Genomic DNA, 18,674 nt, shown 5'->3' with positions numbered 1-18,674 from the left:
GAATGGCAGCCCTAAGCATAACAAAACACAACAGGGGAATTGCTGCCTGATAGTTAAGTTGTCTTGAAGACGGTCAAAAGAATTCTCATATCACTTTAGAGTGTCTGAAGACACAGTCAGTGTCTAGCAATTGACAAATTGCTCACTTCGTTTTAGCCACAAAACTAACCTAGATCACCGCCTGCTGTAATAAAGGTCACTTCCTGGCTGTCTTGGGAACCAGCCATCGAGCTGAGCTCTGGTCAGTTCCACTCATCAGCAATACCAACACTCAACCGCCACCCCTTCTCACATTAGCATGCTATGATTATTCCCAGCAGTGGAGCTGGGCCTCCATGGTAACGCTCTTCAGGGAGCTGGGGAAGCTCTTTAATTATTAAAATGAATAATTCTTACAAACACGTTTAATTGGGAAATATTACATGTTAAAGGGGCACTAATGGAACAGTTCTGAGAGCCGAACGGAGTGATAGAGTATGCTTTTTGATGTGAAGTTTAGCAGTATATCCTCATCCCATCAGGTGATGCATTATTTAGTTGCTTTAAAAAAAAATACCTATCATTTTATTTCTAAGTGGAGATGGAATTATTGAACTCACAGAAACAACACTTTGAATTATTCCCATTTGAACCATTATAAAACCACAAAAGGTACATATATAAAGCAGAAACAGCAGATCCACCTTGTCTCCGATTGCTATGAAGTCAACCCAAAAGGCACCAAGCATTACATCAGCTAGTTTACACAGAAATGTATTTAGTTTTGTGGGGCTTGACTTCGTATTTCCTTTGTTAAGAGACAATAACGGTGTGTATTAAAAGCATTTGAGTAACTACCTACACATACATAAACCTTAAGCATACTTACCTGTGGCACACCACCATGTAGGCGTGTGATTGTCCATGTACACTAAGCATCATTGTAGGTGAGACCTCCATAGGTAAGCAGAACTCAATTGTATTAGTAACACATCACACATAAACACAGGCAATCTATTATTTCTGGCATCATTCTTGCAAATTCTCTATGAACAGAGTTTCTAGCATTGAAGTAGGGAAAAAAATGAGGCAAGCAATCTTCAATTCCTTCATTTTGAGATTAAAAGGCTATCTGTGTTAGGGGACATCACTGAACTATGGGGGATAATGACAGTAGAAAAATAAAAGATGGAAGTCAAATGTGTCCCTCCTTCAGCAAGGGACCATCCTCCAATTATCAGAAGTTTCACCTTCAACGTGGAAGCAAACATCTTGGAAGTCGAATGCTGCTGGCACTAACTCCAAGGAGGCACAAAACTAATTTTTAAAAAAAAAAAATAAATAAAGGAACTAAAGAAAGTACACAGGCAAGGTTTAAAGCCTTTTGCACACTAATTGAGACTGCACACTTGTCAGCAGATGATTGATGAATACACTGTCCACAGAAAAGGTAATGGCATACACCCATCCCACCCCCGCAGTTTTTCAAGGGACATCGAACTCCTTGTTAGCACTAGAAAAATCTCAGAGAGACCCAGAGGGCCACTGGTTTAATATTGAGCTGACCCGGTGCCCCAACCCCTCCCCCCCCCCAGAGCATCCTTAGGATTAGTATAGCCTGCTTCCAGGGATTCTAGCTCCCAGCCTCCACCTCTTACTGTCCCACAGTGTGCCCTCATTGAATTCACTATTCATGATGTGAAAGCACATCCCAGCATATGCTCCAAATGATGCAAATATCAAATTAAACTGCTGCTGTCTCCCAATTCCCTAGCCAGCTTTCCAGAGTCTTCAGCTTTCTAAATCACCCTCTTGTTTCGCTGGGTCTGTCAGGCTGCCCAGTCCTCTAATGCTGAAGGAAAAATCAAAGAGCTGCTTGACTGGAAAGGAATAATTACTATCAGTGACATTTCCATTAGGAAATCGCCTACTGAGCTCTCATCTTAATACCAAATACTCACATTAATGTCCCTGTCCAACTCCACTCCTGACACTAATATTTTTTAATTCTAATTCTAATGATTTATAAGGAAGGACTATAAATGGTCAGACTGTAAACTAGTGGTTCAGGAGCACTCACCTGATACATACTTCTACTCATTGGCAAATCCATGTGTCTGATGGCTTGATGTAGTAATTCTCTGTTCTGTTTGCATCATATGACCATGGTGTTAGAAGTGCGTAAGGTTCAACAGCACAAGCCACACAGATTATCCAGGAAACAGACAACTGCTTTCTAAGCTTGCCTTAACAGCCAAACCTCTCAAATGAGATTTTAAAATAAGTGAGTATAAAGAACATTATTTATTAGTATAAGCTTATCAGAGTAACTTTAATTTATAAGTTCACTTATGCAAGAATTTTATTAATATGTTCTTCACAAGAAGAAAAATTATAGAAATCATAGATTTAAATAGAATTATATAGTCAGTTCAATGTTTGATTTGTTTTCATAAATTTTATTTGCATAAAAACTACCTGATTCTCATGGCTTATCAGAGGTTCATCAGCTTTAGAAAAAAAATGGCAAGCCACATGGATGTAGGGAGCCTGCACTGCCACCTGGTTCCATGGTGATGTCCATGTCTGGGTCCATGGTCCTGATGTGTCCTGTGCAACCACTGAAGGCCACACAGATGTCTGCAATCTGTTCCCTAACCTGAAGCCGTGTTGGTGTTCATGGGCTATGCAGCTGCTGGGGGCCATACTGATCTGAGTGGTGTGTCCTGCCACCCAGGGCCATGCTGATGTTCAGGCCCATGTTGCCACAGAGGGCCATGTCTGGGTCCATAGTATAACTGTGGCCTGGTCTGTGTGGAAGTCCATGGCCTGGGTTACTCTTAAATGTCAGGGGAATGTCCATGGTTTATGCTGCAACCATTCACCACCACGATGATATCCATCATCCCAAGTGCATCAGACAGCCTCCTTACCCAGGTCCATGATCAGACTATAACTGGGAGCTCTGTTCATGGTCTAGGCTGATACCAGAAACCATGTGCAAGAAGCCCATAATCCACACTCCCACAGTCCGTAAAGAGCACGTAAGTTACTTCAGCAGTGATACCAATGTGCAGTTGAGAAAGGGATATGGAAGACTTCAGTGACAACTCCTACCTCCACCCCAACCCCCACTCCTTAAAAACAAACAAAACAAACAACAAACAGAAACAGCCTAGACAGGAAGCCATCAGAGTGAACTCTTAAATACTGTGATGGGATGCTGGGGTGCTGCCCTCCCCACAGATGACTTCCAGCAGGGATACAGAAGGGGAAGGACTTAGCCCCACCTAGGAGGCAGACCACTGAGAACTTAACTAAGCCCTGGTGAATATGTAGATGATACAAATTGGACTTTTGTTGACATCCCATTGTGGATAGAGGACTTCATAGAGTCTTACCCCTAGTGAAGAGCTAGTAGCAATTCATCACTGCTGAGAGAGGGGGTCTCCCCAGAGTTGAGCCCCTCATTTGTTATTCAATATGAAGTGGTCAGCCCAAAAAGCAAATACATAGCCCACAACACTAAATAGGCTCAGCAGTGTGTGAGTGAGTGTGTGTGTGTGTGTGTGTGTGTGTGTGTGTGTGTGTGTGTGTGTGTGNGTGTGTGTGTGTGTGTGTGTGTGTGTGTGTGTGTGTGTGTGTGTGTGTAAAAGAGAGAAAGAGAGAAAGACTGAATATAAATTAGAGCAGTTGGGGAAGTGTATGAGGGGTTGGAGGGAAAAAAGAGAGATGGGAAATGATGAAATGATGTAGATACATCACTCATATATATAATTTTTAAAACAAAACTTAAAAAAAGAAATTTAAAAATATTGTCCTAATGTCTACTGAAAATCATGACTACCTTATAGTCTAATTATTTGTTAAAGTCACCCCAAAAGTATCAAAGTTAGCCACATAATATCTCTTAATTACTTTTCTATAGTTCAGAGCTTTTCTCATCCCCTTAAATTGAAAGGTCATCTTGGTTTTTTTAGATCAATGTTTTCAGTTTCTGTGGTGTCTCTTTCTTTATCCTCATTTTCCTGTTATTTTATATCAGGGACAGGAACGATGTGGCACCAGCACCACTACCTTCCTGCCATTGATTCTGACAGCTATGGGTCTGCATGAACCTTCTAATTTCTTCTCTCATGCATTTGGTCAAGCAGCCATTCCCAATGTAAGTCACATGAATGGAAAACTATTTCTTAGCCCCTCTTTCATGACTCTTTATCAAATTTGACTTTGGAGGTTAAATCTTATACAGACTTAAATAATTGGTATGGCATTTACCAACTGTAAAGTTGCATTTCTTCTGAGAGATCTACTCTGATCTATTCATCTACTCTGGAAACAATGCCCATGCCCTACAACTGTGTGGTGTACACACGACACTGACAATGTCCCTCATTCATATTTCCATTGTCTTTGCCACTTTCAACTATTTTTCAAAGAAATTTTAATATGGAGATCTTGGCTTACAAAAATGTCCATGACTCAGTCATAAAAACAACGAATTTTTCAAAATATTCTAAATGCCTTTAATAATTGCCAAATAAACAAATGATCTGTACTATTGTTAAATGCTATTCTCAACTAGAAGACTGGGCATCTAGTTTGGTATGACAGTGCCAAAATAAGTGCTCCAATTTTTTTTCCACAAAATATTATTGAAAGAAGCAAAAGTTGAAAACATAATCTATTTCCAAAATTGAACTCTACCAATAGTAGTAGTCCAAATCTTGGAGGGATTTGTGCTATTGGCATAGTTAAAACACTAGATCAGAAATTATCTTGGGAGACAGAGGCATTCTTAGAAGAAAGAAAGGTCAGGACACTTTGACCTGACTTTTAGCTGTGACACTAAAGTGGACTTATTTCTTTTTTTTTTTTTTCTTTTCTTTTTTTTTTCTTCTTGTTTTTAAAGTTGTTTCCTTTCTCTTTTTTTCCACTTATTTTTTAGTTAGATATTTTTTTATTTACATTTCAACTGTTATCCCTTTCCCCCACTTCCCACCCGCCGGGGGGTCCCTATCCCATCTGCCTCTCTGCTTCTATGAAAGTGTTCTCCCACCCACCCAAGGGCCTCTCCTCCCATTGATGCCCAACAAGGCCATCCTCTGCTACATATGCAGCTGAAGCCCTGAGTCCCTCCATGTGTACTCTTTGGTTGGTGATTTAGTCCCTGGGAGCTCTGGGGTTCTGGTTGGTTGATATTGTTGTTCTTCCTCACATGTTCAGGATGGCATGTTCTTGACTTTGTCCAGGTTCCTTATTTCTGATGATTGATCTTCATTGTCAGCTTGCCTGGATTTAGAATCAGCGGGTGAACTTAAGAAGTATTTTCTATGAGGTTTCCAGAAAGATTTTACTGAGTAGGGTAGACCCGTTACAAATGTGGACAGTACCATCCCTGCAGCTGAGGTTATAGACTGGATGGACATGAGAACATGAGCCCAGCACTAGCATTCATTTCTGCTTGCTGACACAATCACCCAGCTGCTGCCACGATGCCTCCCCTGCCTTAGTGCCTCGTATCCTCAAAACGGGGGTCAGAATCAATCTTCTTTCCCCAAGTTGCTTTTATCATGTTTTGTCACAGGCATGAATAAAAAGTACCCAATAAATTGTCTTTACTCAATTTGGAGACCATTTGCCTAGGCTCAGTGCTTATCAGCAGTTGGTAACTATCTCAGTTAGGGTTACTATTGCTTTGATGAAACACTATGAGAAAACACTATGGGAGGAAAGGGATTGTTTGACTAATGCTTCTATGTCATGAAAGGAAGTGAGGACAAGAACTCATGAAGGGCAGGAAGCCAAAGGCAGGCGCTGATGCAGAGGCCACAGAGGCTTGCAGCTCATAGCTTGTTCAGTCTGCTTTCTTATAAAACCAAGGACCACCAGCCAATGGGTGGCACCACCCACAATGGAGTGGACCCTCCCCCAATCAATTACTAATTACAAAAAGATGTCCTACAAGCTTGTGTATAACCTGATCTTATAGAGGTATTTCCTTAACTGAAGCTCCTCCCTCTCATGATTTTAGCTTGTTTCAAGTTGACAATAAACTAGTCAGCACAGTGACATTCTTTTCTGTCCACTCATAACCTGTCCAGGGCATATTATTTGTTCATCATAGCAAGTCTAAGGTAGCAATATTTTGACACTAATTGCTTTGAATGTATAATAAATATAATATATACATATATTGCTTAAAGTACACATGTTGTGATATGTATTTACATAGCAAAAGAGTTAAGAAAAATCTATAGCTATCTACTATTGATTACCATTTCCTATCTTTCATGTGTGCATAAGCATGTATTCAACATGCATGTGTATGTATGTGTGTGTGCACATGCATGTGTGTGTATATGTGTGAGAGATGGGGGAGAGGAGCTCCTAAAGTCTCCTTTGGTGTCCTCTACAACATTATTGACTAGTCATCATACTACACACTACCTCTCTCCACATACAGGCTGAAAGTAGGCACTCCAGCCCAGTGTCATGGAGAAGGAAACACACACGAGATACAGAGAGCAGAGTTGTTTCTGAGCTCCTCCCTTGCAGAGTTCTAGAAGCTGAGCTGGAACTATATCAGTAGAGGTGCTTCTGAGACTCAAAAAGTGAGTTTTAAGTACAAAACAAGTAAGATTCAGGCTATGATAAACAGACGGCTTAATTGCCAATCCTGTGACTCAATTAGAGCGGCAAAGTGAGAGTTAGAGAATCAGATGCCAACAAATGCTTGCTGACAAGAGCCTGATAATAGTTGCCTCCTGAGAGGTTCTGCCAGTGCCTGACAAATACAGAAGTAGATGCTCTCAGCCAACCATTGGACTGAGCACAGGGTCCCCAATGAAGGAGCTAGAGAAAGGACCCAATGAGCTGAAGGGGTTTGCAGCCCCATAGGAAGAACAACAATATGANCCAGCCAGTACCCCCAGAGCTCCCAGGGACTAAACCACCAACCAAAAAGTACCCATGACTCCAGATGCAGAGGATGGCCCTGTTGGACATCAATAGGAGGAGAAGCCCTTGGTTGTGTGAAGGCTTGATGCTCCAGTGTAGGGGAATGCCAGGACAGGGAAGCAAGAGTGGGTGGGTTGGTGAGCAGGGGGAGGGGGCATGGGATAGGGGGTTTTCAGAGAGGAAACAAGGAAAGGGGATAACATTTGAAATGTAAGTAAAGAAAATATCTAATAATAAAATAAAATAAAATGAAGAAAATCAGATGCTACTAAACATCCTCTGCTAGAATGAGTCTGGAAGAGAAGTCCCTGCTAAAGTGGGACATTAGTAGAGGAGGCCAGGTGTGTTGGTGCATACTTTTAAGCCAAGCACTCAGGAAGCAGAAGCAGGAGAATCTCTGTGAGATCCAGGACACCTTGGTCTACATAGTGAATTCTACGACAGCCAGGATTGCATAGAAAAGAGCCTGTTACGAAATCAGCAACAACAAAACACAAAGGCTATGGGTACACCCCAATACATGTGCACAGGCACACAGTGCTGTGAGGAAGAAATCATTGTTCTTTCCCTTGATACGGAAGCCCTACGGAGGGTTCTGGGTAGACTGACTCCTTATACACAGTAAGGAGTCAGAGCTCCCGTGCACCAGAAACTGAGACAGTCAGACCTACTCAAAAAGCACAGATGATGGCTTAGCTAGGGTTTCTATAACTGTGAGGAGACACCATAACCAGGGCTACTATTAAAGAAAAGTATTTCATTAGGGCTGCCTTACAGTTCAGAGGTTTATTCCATAGTCATCATGTTGGGAAGCCTGGTGGTGTGCAGGCAGAGGTGGTGCAGGAGAGGTGTAGCTGAGAGTTCTACATCTCCAGATTAGACAGCAGGAAGGGAATGCCACACTGGGCTTGAGCATCTGAGGCCACAATGCCTGCTCCCAGTGACACACTTCCTCCAACAAGGCCACACCCACTCCAACAAGGCCACACCTCCTCCAACAAGGCCACACCTCCTCATAGTGCAACTCTATGAGCCTAGGGAAACCATTTTCTTTCAAACCACCATAGATGAGAAGCATTCAATGTCCACATAGGGAAAGGTAGATATCCTTCCTGTCAAAGGTGTAGATACCCACGTCAGGGAGTAGACACATTCCTGTGACACCATCTTACTGTTTAAGGTTCTGGCTCTAGGAAAAGAAAAAAGGAACCCTCCCTTGGCAGTGAGGATGAAGAGATAGGCTGTCTGCTTAAAGCTCAAGTAACTGGGATAAATTTAAATGTGCTGTGATGAAGTGACCATGAGGACTAATGAAGGTTATGTTTCTCGCTTCCCCACCCAGCTTATGATTCAGTCCTTCTTATCAGTTTATAAGTAGGCTGCCTTCCTATAGTCACTTGACTTATTCACGGCCATCCTAACCACAGAATATATTAAGACAATAACTTCTGCCATATATCACTAGCACATGGCTTTACACAAGTCCCACCTCCACTTCACCTGGTAGTACATGCCTGAAGTCCAAGCACTTAGCAGGAAGAAGGGATCCCAAATTCAAGGTATGCTGGGCCACATAGCCAGACCCTGTTCTCTTCCTTCCCACCAAAAGGACATTTCTGAATGGACCTGTAGAGGTTGTGTCTCTAGCTGCATATGTAGCAAAAGATGGCCTAATCGGCCATCACTGGGAAGAGAGGCCCCTTGGTCTTCCAAACTTTATATGACCCAGCACAGGGGAAGGCCAGGGCCAAGTAGTGGGAGTGGGTGGGTAGGGGAGCAGAGGTGGGGGGAAGGGTATAGGAAACTTTCGGGATAGCATTTGAAATGTAAATAAAGAAAATAATAATTAAAAAAAAAAAGAAAGAAAGAAAGAGGGGAGAGAGCAAGGAAGGAGAGAGGAGGCGACTAGGGAAAGGAGTTTAGTTCTTTTACCTGTTGCCTGTGCTCTCTACCTTATGAAGTAACATGGAAGCAAGAAGTTTGCCAATGTTTGTTTTTACTCAGTTCAGCTACTATGATTACTTACCTGCATCTTTAGGTTAATGTTCTCTTCCAACTAGATTCTAGGATAAATCATCCTCCAGGAATGTAGATGCTTGGGCACAGAACCTCTCGACAGACAGCTTCATCCCCAGTTTATCCTTTAACTTCTCCCCATAGAGCTTCTAGCTCCCAAATTAAGTCGGCAGAGGCAGATGTGCTAAGGCTATATATACCAAGCCTTAAAACTGCTTTTAGTGTTTCCTAGAGATTTGTCTCACATGTAGAATAGCTCCAAAAAAAAAAAGCTAGAACTTTTCCTCACATCAAAATGGCGCTTATGATATCCACTTTGTAGAACTTCATGAGGGACTGGGAGTGGGAGAGCACCTGCCATAATTCTAGCCACAGTAAGTGTGTGGCCTCAGTTTCATGAGCCTGTGGTTACAGTGAGGTCACACTGTCAATAAGAATGTAAATGTCCCTGACACATACCGCACCCATATAGAAGTATTGAAAGAAGGGAATGTGAGATAGAGGGAAGAAGAATGGGAGAAGGAATGGAGGGAGGGAGGGAGGAAGGAAGGAAGGAAGGAAGGAAGGAAGGAAGGAAGGAAGGAAGGAAGGAAGGAAGGAAAATGGAAGAAGATGGGAGGAAGGAAAGATGGCAGAAAAGATGGAAGGATGGATGGAAGGAAGGAAAGAAGGAAGGGAAGAAGGGAGGGAGGATGAAAGGAAGGAAAGAAGGAAGGGAAGGAGGGAGAGAGAGAAGGGAGGAAGGTGATGGGAAGCAGAGACAAGAGGATCCTGTAAAGGGGTAAGAGGTTAAGAACACCAACTGTTCTTTCATAGCTCCATGGTCACCATGAGCTGAACAGCTTCCCCACCATACATGTCCCACAATGACATTCTGTCTCATCACAGATCCAAAGGCAACAGGACCTGTGAACTTGAAAAGAAAGATACAAAACCGAGCCAAATTAAACATTTTATCCTTAAAAAAAAAAAAAAATGACTATGTTGGGTGTTTTTTAATCACAGTGATAGAAAGCTGGCCGATCTCAGCACAGAGAGCAGGACGGAGTCCTTCAAATAGCCATCCTGGTTATTTTAGGCCTCCCAGTGCTCACATGTAACTCAAAGAAAACTTGTATTTAAAAATATGGATCAAAAAAATGTATATTAAGTCAGTGGCCCAGAGCTATTTCAGCACTCGCCTGTGCAAGTGTCCTTGTTGGCAGCCCAGATGGTGCACCTGTGACGTCCCCACTTCCCACACATCAGCGAGGCACATCGCCACAGAGCTGACACTCTGGAGAAATTCAGACTCCAAATGCTGAGGAGTAGAGCATATGGCTTTCCAGAAGCCGGGCAGGCAAGCGACATGTGTCTTTACAAATGTCCCTAGCTGCAATGTGCTCCAGCTGCGTCGGAACACTCTGTGTGTCTGTGCTGGCTTTGCCCTCCTCTGTTCACAAATTAGCTTTTCAGCTGGGTTTAAGTACTGAAAACAGACAGCTTCGGAAGAGAGGGAGGATTGCCAGGCAGAACTGAAGAGCAGATTCAGATGCTGGGCTGGAAAAGTCGTAGGATTTAGTCATTTTGTTGATGAATGCAACAGTTGTGACCATGTTCAATCACAGATCTATCCATCCATCCATGCTAAAGCACTGAGCTTTCCATGTGCCTCTGTCAGGGGCAAAGGTGACATTCTTGCTCCAGAAGAACCCCAATTACACAGAGCATTAAGTGCACACCTCCACACCACAGTCCCAGTCACTATCATACTCCATTATTTCTTACATGGCCTATTTCAGACATGAGCATTCATGGCTGTACCAACATGATAAACATTGCAATGTAGCAACTCCCCTCTCACCAGCCGTCATCTTCCCAATCACTGTGGACCACTGAAACCTAGCACCCTATCATAGACCTTCACACATAACAGGCATTCTCTCTCTCTCTCTCTCTCTCTCTCTCTCTCTCTCTCTCTCTCTCTCTCTGTGTGTGTGTGTGTGTGTGTGTGTGTGTGTGTGTGTGTGTAACAGGGGAGTAAATTCCCTTCTGAACTTGATTACACTGGTTTCTCCTCTCTATTTGAACTCAGCTCTCCAGCCCCTGCATGAGTTTCCAACTTTACACTTTACTGTGCTCAGACAGCTTCTTGAGTGACTGAAAACATGACAGTTTGAGGATCCTTACAACATAATTGTTTTTCAAAATCTATGTTTGCTTCACTCATGTATGACTGTCAGTTCTACTGGATTGAGATTATTAACTGTATCTTTGTGCCTGGGAGGACATCTCCAGAGAGCATTAACTAATCATAGGGAATATGCTATGAAGATGGGCAGCACCATCCCATGGCTATGTGTACCAGATGGAGTAGAGAAGAAGGGGAAAGGGTGAAGGGCAAGCATATTCTTCTCTCTCTCTCTCTCTCTCTCTCTCTCTCTCTCTCTCTCTCTCTCTCTCTCTTTCTCCTTTTTGCCATGTGAACCTCTCAGCTATTCTGTTCACCCCTGCCATGATGGAGTGAAGCTTAAGATGAATTAGGCTTTTCTTCATTTAGTGTATGAAGGTATTTTGTCATAGCAATGGAGAGTATAGAATGAAATCTAGGCTACCAGAGGAGTTGCTGGTAATGCACATGGGGCTGGAGAGTTGGTCAGTTTGGTGTAACTCAAAAAGCGATAGAGATTCATATTTGTTAAATTACAAAATAGTGGGGGGGGGGGGGGGAAACAACCCTCTCCAAAGCTCAGGCACTATCACACAAAGGGACGTCAAAACAATGTAAAAGTCCAAGGATGAGGAGATATTCAACAAGAAATACATTATGTGGACACAGCATAGCTATTCCCCTTACACACTCATTGAAGCTGGGGTTATCTGTACAGGACTTGCTCCAGATTGATCTCTGCCAGCATTTCACCACGTATGGGGAAGGAACCTGTGAGGCCCACTCTTCCCTCCGGGCCTTTTGGCACCTAATGGCTACAGAGGGAGGGACGTCATTGTCTCCAATTGATTGTGTTCCAACAAATAATCTCCCTGCAATGACACTCATGCAAACAACCTTAATTAAGCTCAGTGGGACACACACACACACACACACACACACACACACACACGAATACCGTGAAAGTAAAAGAAGAAATTGTTGAAATGCAATGGGTTTCAGTGGGAGAAGGAGAAATAACTGGGATTCATTATATACATATATAAAACTGTCAAAGAATAACAATCTGCTTCGAGGCAATTTTTAAAGTGCCAACAACAAAAAAAAAATCATCTGGTCTCCCAACAACAACATTCACATACACATACTCACAGTTACAGTCTGGCTTCTTACCATCTCCTCTTCTCTCATCGTACATTTTCATAATGTCATACCTGCTTTTGAATGTTGATTTTTCTCTGGCATCATTTTTTTTTTTCATTTTACAGGTTCTCTCTAGAAGACAGATTTATTTCTAAGTCTTCAGTTTCGCAAAATTTCTTGTAAGAACCTTTGGAGATTTGAACTGCTGCTCTTCCTCCTCTTTTTCAAGTCCATGGCCAATGAAGTGTGCATGCAAGGATCACTGGTCAAACAAAGCATGTTGTTACTCAATAGCACTTCCAGAACAGAGCAATGGTAAAAGGTGAATTGAGACACAGCCGTGTATGCTTGAGGTCACACTGGGACCACCAGCTTCCTAGCCATGGGCCTCAGGTAAAGCCAGCACTGAAATAGGCAACTCTAGATCCACTGACTCACATGGACCAGGACCAGAGGGATATCTTGTGAGGCCAGAAACAGAGAAACAGAGGCATCCAGCGGAAAGAGCAGATGATGCTTCCAAGCTGTGTTCTGAGCTGCCACAATCTAGCTAGGTCAGCCTCACCCAGAAGGAAAGAGAGAAAGAAAAAAGCATGACATTGCAACCCACCAGCAACATGGGTCTAGAAGATGGAACTAAAAAGAAGGCATGACATCGATATGATTCCATTGACATGGTGACCATGTACAGCAGAACATCACATGGTGATTTCAAGTTCTAAGCTACTGGTCAATCTCTGTCCCATGGGAAGAAGTGATGGAGAAATGATGAAAACAAGTTAAACACCATCCCTAGCATCATCACCACCCCAGGTAGTTCAGCTAATCATAGGCTAAAGCTGGAACAAAAGGATTGTTCCCCAAGTGGGCCTAGTCCACACCATAGGCACTGCAACAAGTGTTTGTTGAGGGGATGAATCCTGGCTCCTGGCTCAGGATCTTGGTCCTGAGCTGTACACCACACCCACAGCACATCTCCACTTCTCCCTTGGCTTTCCTTATGTCTTATCTAAAAACATGGAAAAACATTCCCTGTATGATTACTGAGGTCACAATATTCTTCCAGTTCCACAAAATAATTCCTCAGTTAAATATGGTCTACTCTCCAAAGACTAATTTATCACCCATAAGGCAGAACTAGTCCCTCCTACTCCCTTCCCCCCCTTTCTAAAGATAAATGGGGTGGGGGTGTTTATTGAGAAGAATTCTTTCAGCCTTTGCTATCCAGAATGCCCTTTGATTCCTTTATTGGACCCTCTATGTGAGAGGTCATTGGCCTGTGGACTTTTTCACAAATACTGAAATATTGTTTTTATATCATCAAACTAAGTGCTTTAAGTTCTCTTTTTAAACTCTATATTTTCCCCCAAACAAACAAACAAAAAAACAAACCTCTCTTGGGTTTTCAGAAGAAAGTTAAGTGTCATCAGAAAATGAGATTAAATCATTTCTTCAATATTTCATATTATACTTGTTTGAACAATCTCCTTTTGCCTTTATTATCCAGTATATTTTTATTGGCCTAACAGTGTTAGAAATCATCCTTAACTACCTAAATATTTTTTAAAGTATGATTTGTTCTTTGAGATGAAGTTTTCTAAAGAATACTATTTTCTTTCCTATATAATTTTAAAACATCTCATTTCCTCAGATATGAAACCTAACTTGACCATAAAATTATACCAACAGATGAAATATGCAAAGATGGTAGAAATAAAATATTGTCCCTAGTAAATGGCTATCATCACAGGAATCATAACATGAATTCATCTTTTTTTAGAGTATTAGAAAAGGACCAAAAAGAACCTAATAATCTCCATCCCTCGGCTCAGGATAATGTCACTCTGAATTTTTTTCTAGGAAATTTGCATAACCAAAATATCCCATCTACATGAATTATGGAAATTAATAAATTCTGCTCCAAGAATGATTATTGATATTCTTGGTCATATTCTCCATGCTTTTATTCTCAGCTTACATAAAGCAATTGAAGAAATTCTCTAGGATTGGGTACTTTTATGGGAAAAGTATTTGTAATCGATTCTAATTTATGAATTTATTCTAACTAAATATTGCAACAGGATCCCCTCTAAACTATGAACCATGTGAAGACTTTGTATTCTACAGAGTTAGAGACCTGACTACAAGTCATAGGTCTTGCAGTACTATTCAGGCAGCTCACTGAACCATTAACAAACTTGTTGTCTGCCCTATAACTGTCTCTTATAAAACAGGGATAGTCAAAAACCCACCGCATCAGATTGTTGTTAAATTTAAATGAAAAAATATATGTGAAGATAAATACAGTTCCTGACATATGTAGTTATTTAATAAATGCTATCTTCAAACAAAATATGGGGGAATAATTTTATAACATTTTAAAAAGAGGTTTTTCCATGCATCATGCAAAAGCAAAGTAAATGGATTGATGAACTTAAATACATAAAATATAAAGTTTTTAAAAGATGTGTTATATTTTTAATTATTTGTATGAGTGCAGGTGTCCTCAGATGCCAGGAACTGGATTGCTTGGCCTCCTATAAATGGTTCTGAACTGACCCAGGTGATGCTGAGAATTGAACTCAGGTCCTCTGCAGGAACAGTATGCATTCTTAACCTCTGAGCTATTTCTCTCACTCTGTACTGGCTAATTTTGTGTCAACTTGACACAGCTGGAGTTACCACAGAGAAAGGAGCCTTAGTTGAGGAAACGCCTCCATGAGATCCAGCTGTAAGGTATTTTCTCAATTAGTGATCAAGNNGGNANGNNCCCTTNTGGGTGGNNNCATCNCTGGGCTGGTAGTCTTGGGTTCTATAAGAGAGCAGGCTGAGCAAGCCAGTGGAGGCAAGCCAGTAAAGAACATCCCTCCATGGCCTCTGCATCAGCTCTTGCTTTCTGACCTGCTTGAGTTCCAGTCCTGCATCCTTTGGTGATCAACAGCAGTATGGAAATGTAAGCCGAATAAACCCTTTCCTCCTCAACTTGCTTCTCGGTCATGATGTTTGTGCAGGAATAGAAACCCTGACTAAGACATACTCCAAATGTGAAGTTTTGCTTTTAAAAAAAAAATAACAAAAATATTGCAATCAAAGTAAAGGATAAACAGCACCTGAAAGGAAAGGATTTGTAACATAGTCACTAACAACAAGGTAAAGAACTGCAATGCAGAGAGGAAGAAAAATAACTAAAGGAGAGGAGTCAACAATTGAAATACCGAGGGCCGGTAAATACGCGAACAGATATTCAGTCTCACTAGTAATCAAAGAAATGCAAATAAACAGCAGACTGGCACTGATTAAAGAGATGGACCAGACCTGGCATCTCTGAGTGCACACCCAGTAGGCCAGCCTTGTGCACTTCCGGGAAGTGAACTTTGGAGCAAGCTTCTTTGATGGCTACTGGAGGTGGCACATTAAAACTCAAAACATGTGTTTCCTTTACTTGTGGGTTGTCTTTTATAGTCTGCTTACAACTTTTCCATAATCAGACAAAAACAAAATAATTTCTGGGTTCTCTTTTTTCAAAACTGAAATGGTTTACTTCCCCTTTTCTTGTGGTTTTAATGAGAAAAGCTCAAGCAGCCTTGTAGGGAGTGATGATGACGACGATGATGATGATGATTAATGATAATAAATAGTAATACCCCTGATATCACACAACAACTCAGGGACCACAGAATAGCCTTCTCACCCCATTTTCACGCTTGCTGTCAAGGCACAGAACAGGAAGAATTACTCCTCCTGGGAAGACCCATGAGCCTCCTGGCTTTATTAATCACTATGCACCTGCCATTGTCTGTCAGATGGCCCTGGGGTGGAAAGGAGGCTGCATTCAGGATCCTGGAGCACCTTCTCCACTATGCACTAACAGAGGCTTCCCTGACCGTGACTGGCCACCTGGGTAGTGTCTCCCTGCTCCTTGCCATGATACGTCTGCTACACATTCCCAGTGTGTGATGCTAGTCCAGTCCTCAAACTCCTGACCAGATCTCACCAATAAAGTGGGAGAATTACTGCCACACCCAATCCAGTAGTGACTCACATGATAGGCCCAAAAGCTTGGACGCAGTCCTGAGGCAAAAAGTTCATGGAAATTTAGTCTCCTGGAACTGTGGCATCCTGTGAAATGAATGCTCCAAATGTGTCCTTGCTTTAGTAGGTGAACAGATCTGTGTGCTTTCCTTCAATATTGTTTTATTATAAGTGCCTCTAAGGATTGATTTTGACATATAGCTAAGTTAGATTAGCCTCCACCGGTGACCCAATACCCTAGAAAACTTGTTGAGCCAACCTTGGGCTTTGATCTTTGTAAGAATGTTACTCATTCAGATGAAAATGCCTCCAGCGTTGATAGACAGTGATAGAAATCAGGCATTATGTTCTACTAGAATAGAGCTAGTAATCTCAGGGCTAGTCTACATAGTATACTTAGAACAACAGCTGAGTCACTCCCATACATAGGAATTTACAATGACCTAGGAAGAAGGAAGGTTGTGGTCTAAGAAGGAACTAGAGTAAATACTTAGAACAGCTGAGTCACTCCCATACACAGGAATTTACAATGGCCTAGGGGAAAGGTGGGCTATACAATAGACTAGAATTGGAACTATGCCAAGGGCAAGAAGCCCTTGCCACTAGCTTCTAATATTAAGCTGACATTAGGTGGGGCTGCTTTTGATCCCAGTTGTTAACACTGATTTTTATCCCAGTTTGTTCCTGTTATCTTTTATATATGCATTCCTCTGTTTTGTTGTAAAAGTCATTTTGCATCAGATAACTTCAGTGTACCTTGGATGACCTTAATGCATCACTTAACTTCCTTGTCTCCTTCTGTGATCTAAGTCTGATGCTCGCTTTGAGAAATTACATTCAGATACAGCACTCTCTCTGTGTCCGTGTCTGTTTGTCCCTTTTTTCACCAACTCCCTGCCCACCTGTACCGGGACCCCGATTCTCCCACAGGTTGAGGGGGGCTGGCTGAGGCTAGTCCATGGCAAATTGCCCCTTCCCCTCTCCTCTGTACTCCCTCTGGAAACTGCCAGGTGATTAAACCAATCGCCTGGTGGTGATCTGAGACCTCCACTTGACAGAACCTGAGTCCTGGCTGTTCCCACTCTCTTCCCCTCACATTGTCATTCTCTCAACACTGGGTACGTTTGTGCGCACCCTCCTTCCTTCTCACAAATGGAGTCAAGAAAGGCTTCTGGAATTCATTAATACTTTAAGATAAATTATCTCAATAGCAAAAGATTTCATAACCATGAGATCAGAATATAAACTTAAAATCATGAGGTTATTGTGAGAATTCAAAGCATTCAAATATGGATGAATAACAGAGGCAGGTGGTTAGTCCTAACATCACCTCAATGATGAGGGCCCGACACACACTTCCAGAGGACCCTGGGTCAGCTCTGGTCAGATACAGATATCAGATATCAGTGAGGCTTAAGGATTAGGTTTTGTTTTATCTAAAATTTATTCTAAACCTCATTAATACTTACTGAGCTGTGAAAAGTAATAGGTGCTTCAAGATTACCTAGAGGAGGAAGAGAGAGAGGAGGAGGAGGAGGAGGAGGAGGAAGAAAAGAAAACTGAAGAGACAGGAAATGAAAAAAGGAGAGAGGGGGGGAGAGAGAGAGAGAGGAAACCATCCAAAGTACAGAATTATCAACTTTTTCCAGAAAGAAATCCTCAAAATTGGAAACTATGATAAAGGACCTTTACTAATAGACTCCTTTATTCTCAAATCTAGCAAATGAAAGCCAGTAAAAAGGGATGGGGAACATGAGAGATGGTTATAAAACAAGGCTGTAGATCCTGATCACAGTTGGCCATGGTACCCACTAGAAGCAGAAAGTCTCAAGTAGCCTCATGCGGCTTAGAGGGGCAAAGGAGGCTCAAGACACACAGTCAGTCGGCGGGGGTCAGTGACAATCTCCATTCAAGGCTCACAGTCACTCAGGGATCGACATTAGCTCACATTTGGGGAATGTATAGGATAGGTTTTGCTTCCCAAGGAGGAAGAATTAAGTGGATATATTTTCAATCCCAATTATATAAATTCTGTGTCATGCGGTGGCTCCACTGTAGAGCCAGGCAAGGCGGCCAGAAGCTGTTGAGTCAGCATGGAGGAAGGGCACTACTTCCAAGGGACCCCAGCTGGAGACTTCCTGACAGAGAGGAGGAGGTAGACACAGTATATTTGATTCTCCCTCCCTTCTCAAGCTGATGATTCCAAGATGACCCTGGAGGCTACACTGACAAAGAGTGCTGAAAATAAAGGAACTATTTTTCTTCTCATTACTTTTTTTATTCACATTACATCCTAATCATAGCTCCCCTCCCTCCTCTCCTCCCATTCCACCCTTACAAATGCCTCCCCTCTTACCTCCTCCTTGGGTACCACCCCACCCTGAGACATCTAGTT

General features: G+C 42.2%; 1 long non-coding RNA gene across 1 annotated transcript in view; it reads right to left on the bottom strand.

The window, feature by feature from the left end:
- Positions 1-18,388, bottom strand: part of LOC110316400 — a 30,189-nt gene extending 11,801 nt beyond the window's left edge. Inside the window, exon 1 of the long non-coding RNA XR_002380267.1 lies at positions 18,156-18,388. This is a non-coding gene — a long non-coding RNA (uncharacterized LOC110316400). The remainder of the gene's footprint in view (positions 1-18,155) is intronic.
- Positions 18,389-18,674: the final 286 nt, after the last annotated feature.

Source organism: Mus pahari, chromosome 1 (genome assembly GCF_900095145.1).
Source record: "Mus pahari chromosome 1, PAHARI_EIJ_v1.1, whole genome shotgun sequence".
Classification (NCBI taxonomy): domain Eukaryota; kingdom Metazoa; phylum Chordata; class Mammalia; order Rodentia; family Muridae; genus Mus; species Mus pahari.
The sequence above is the reverse complement of the archived record's forward strand: the minus strand, read 5'-3'. Positions and strand labels throughout refer to the sequence as shown.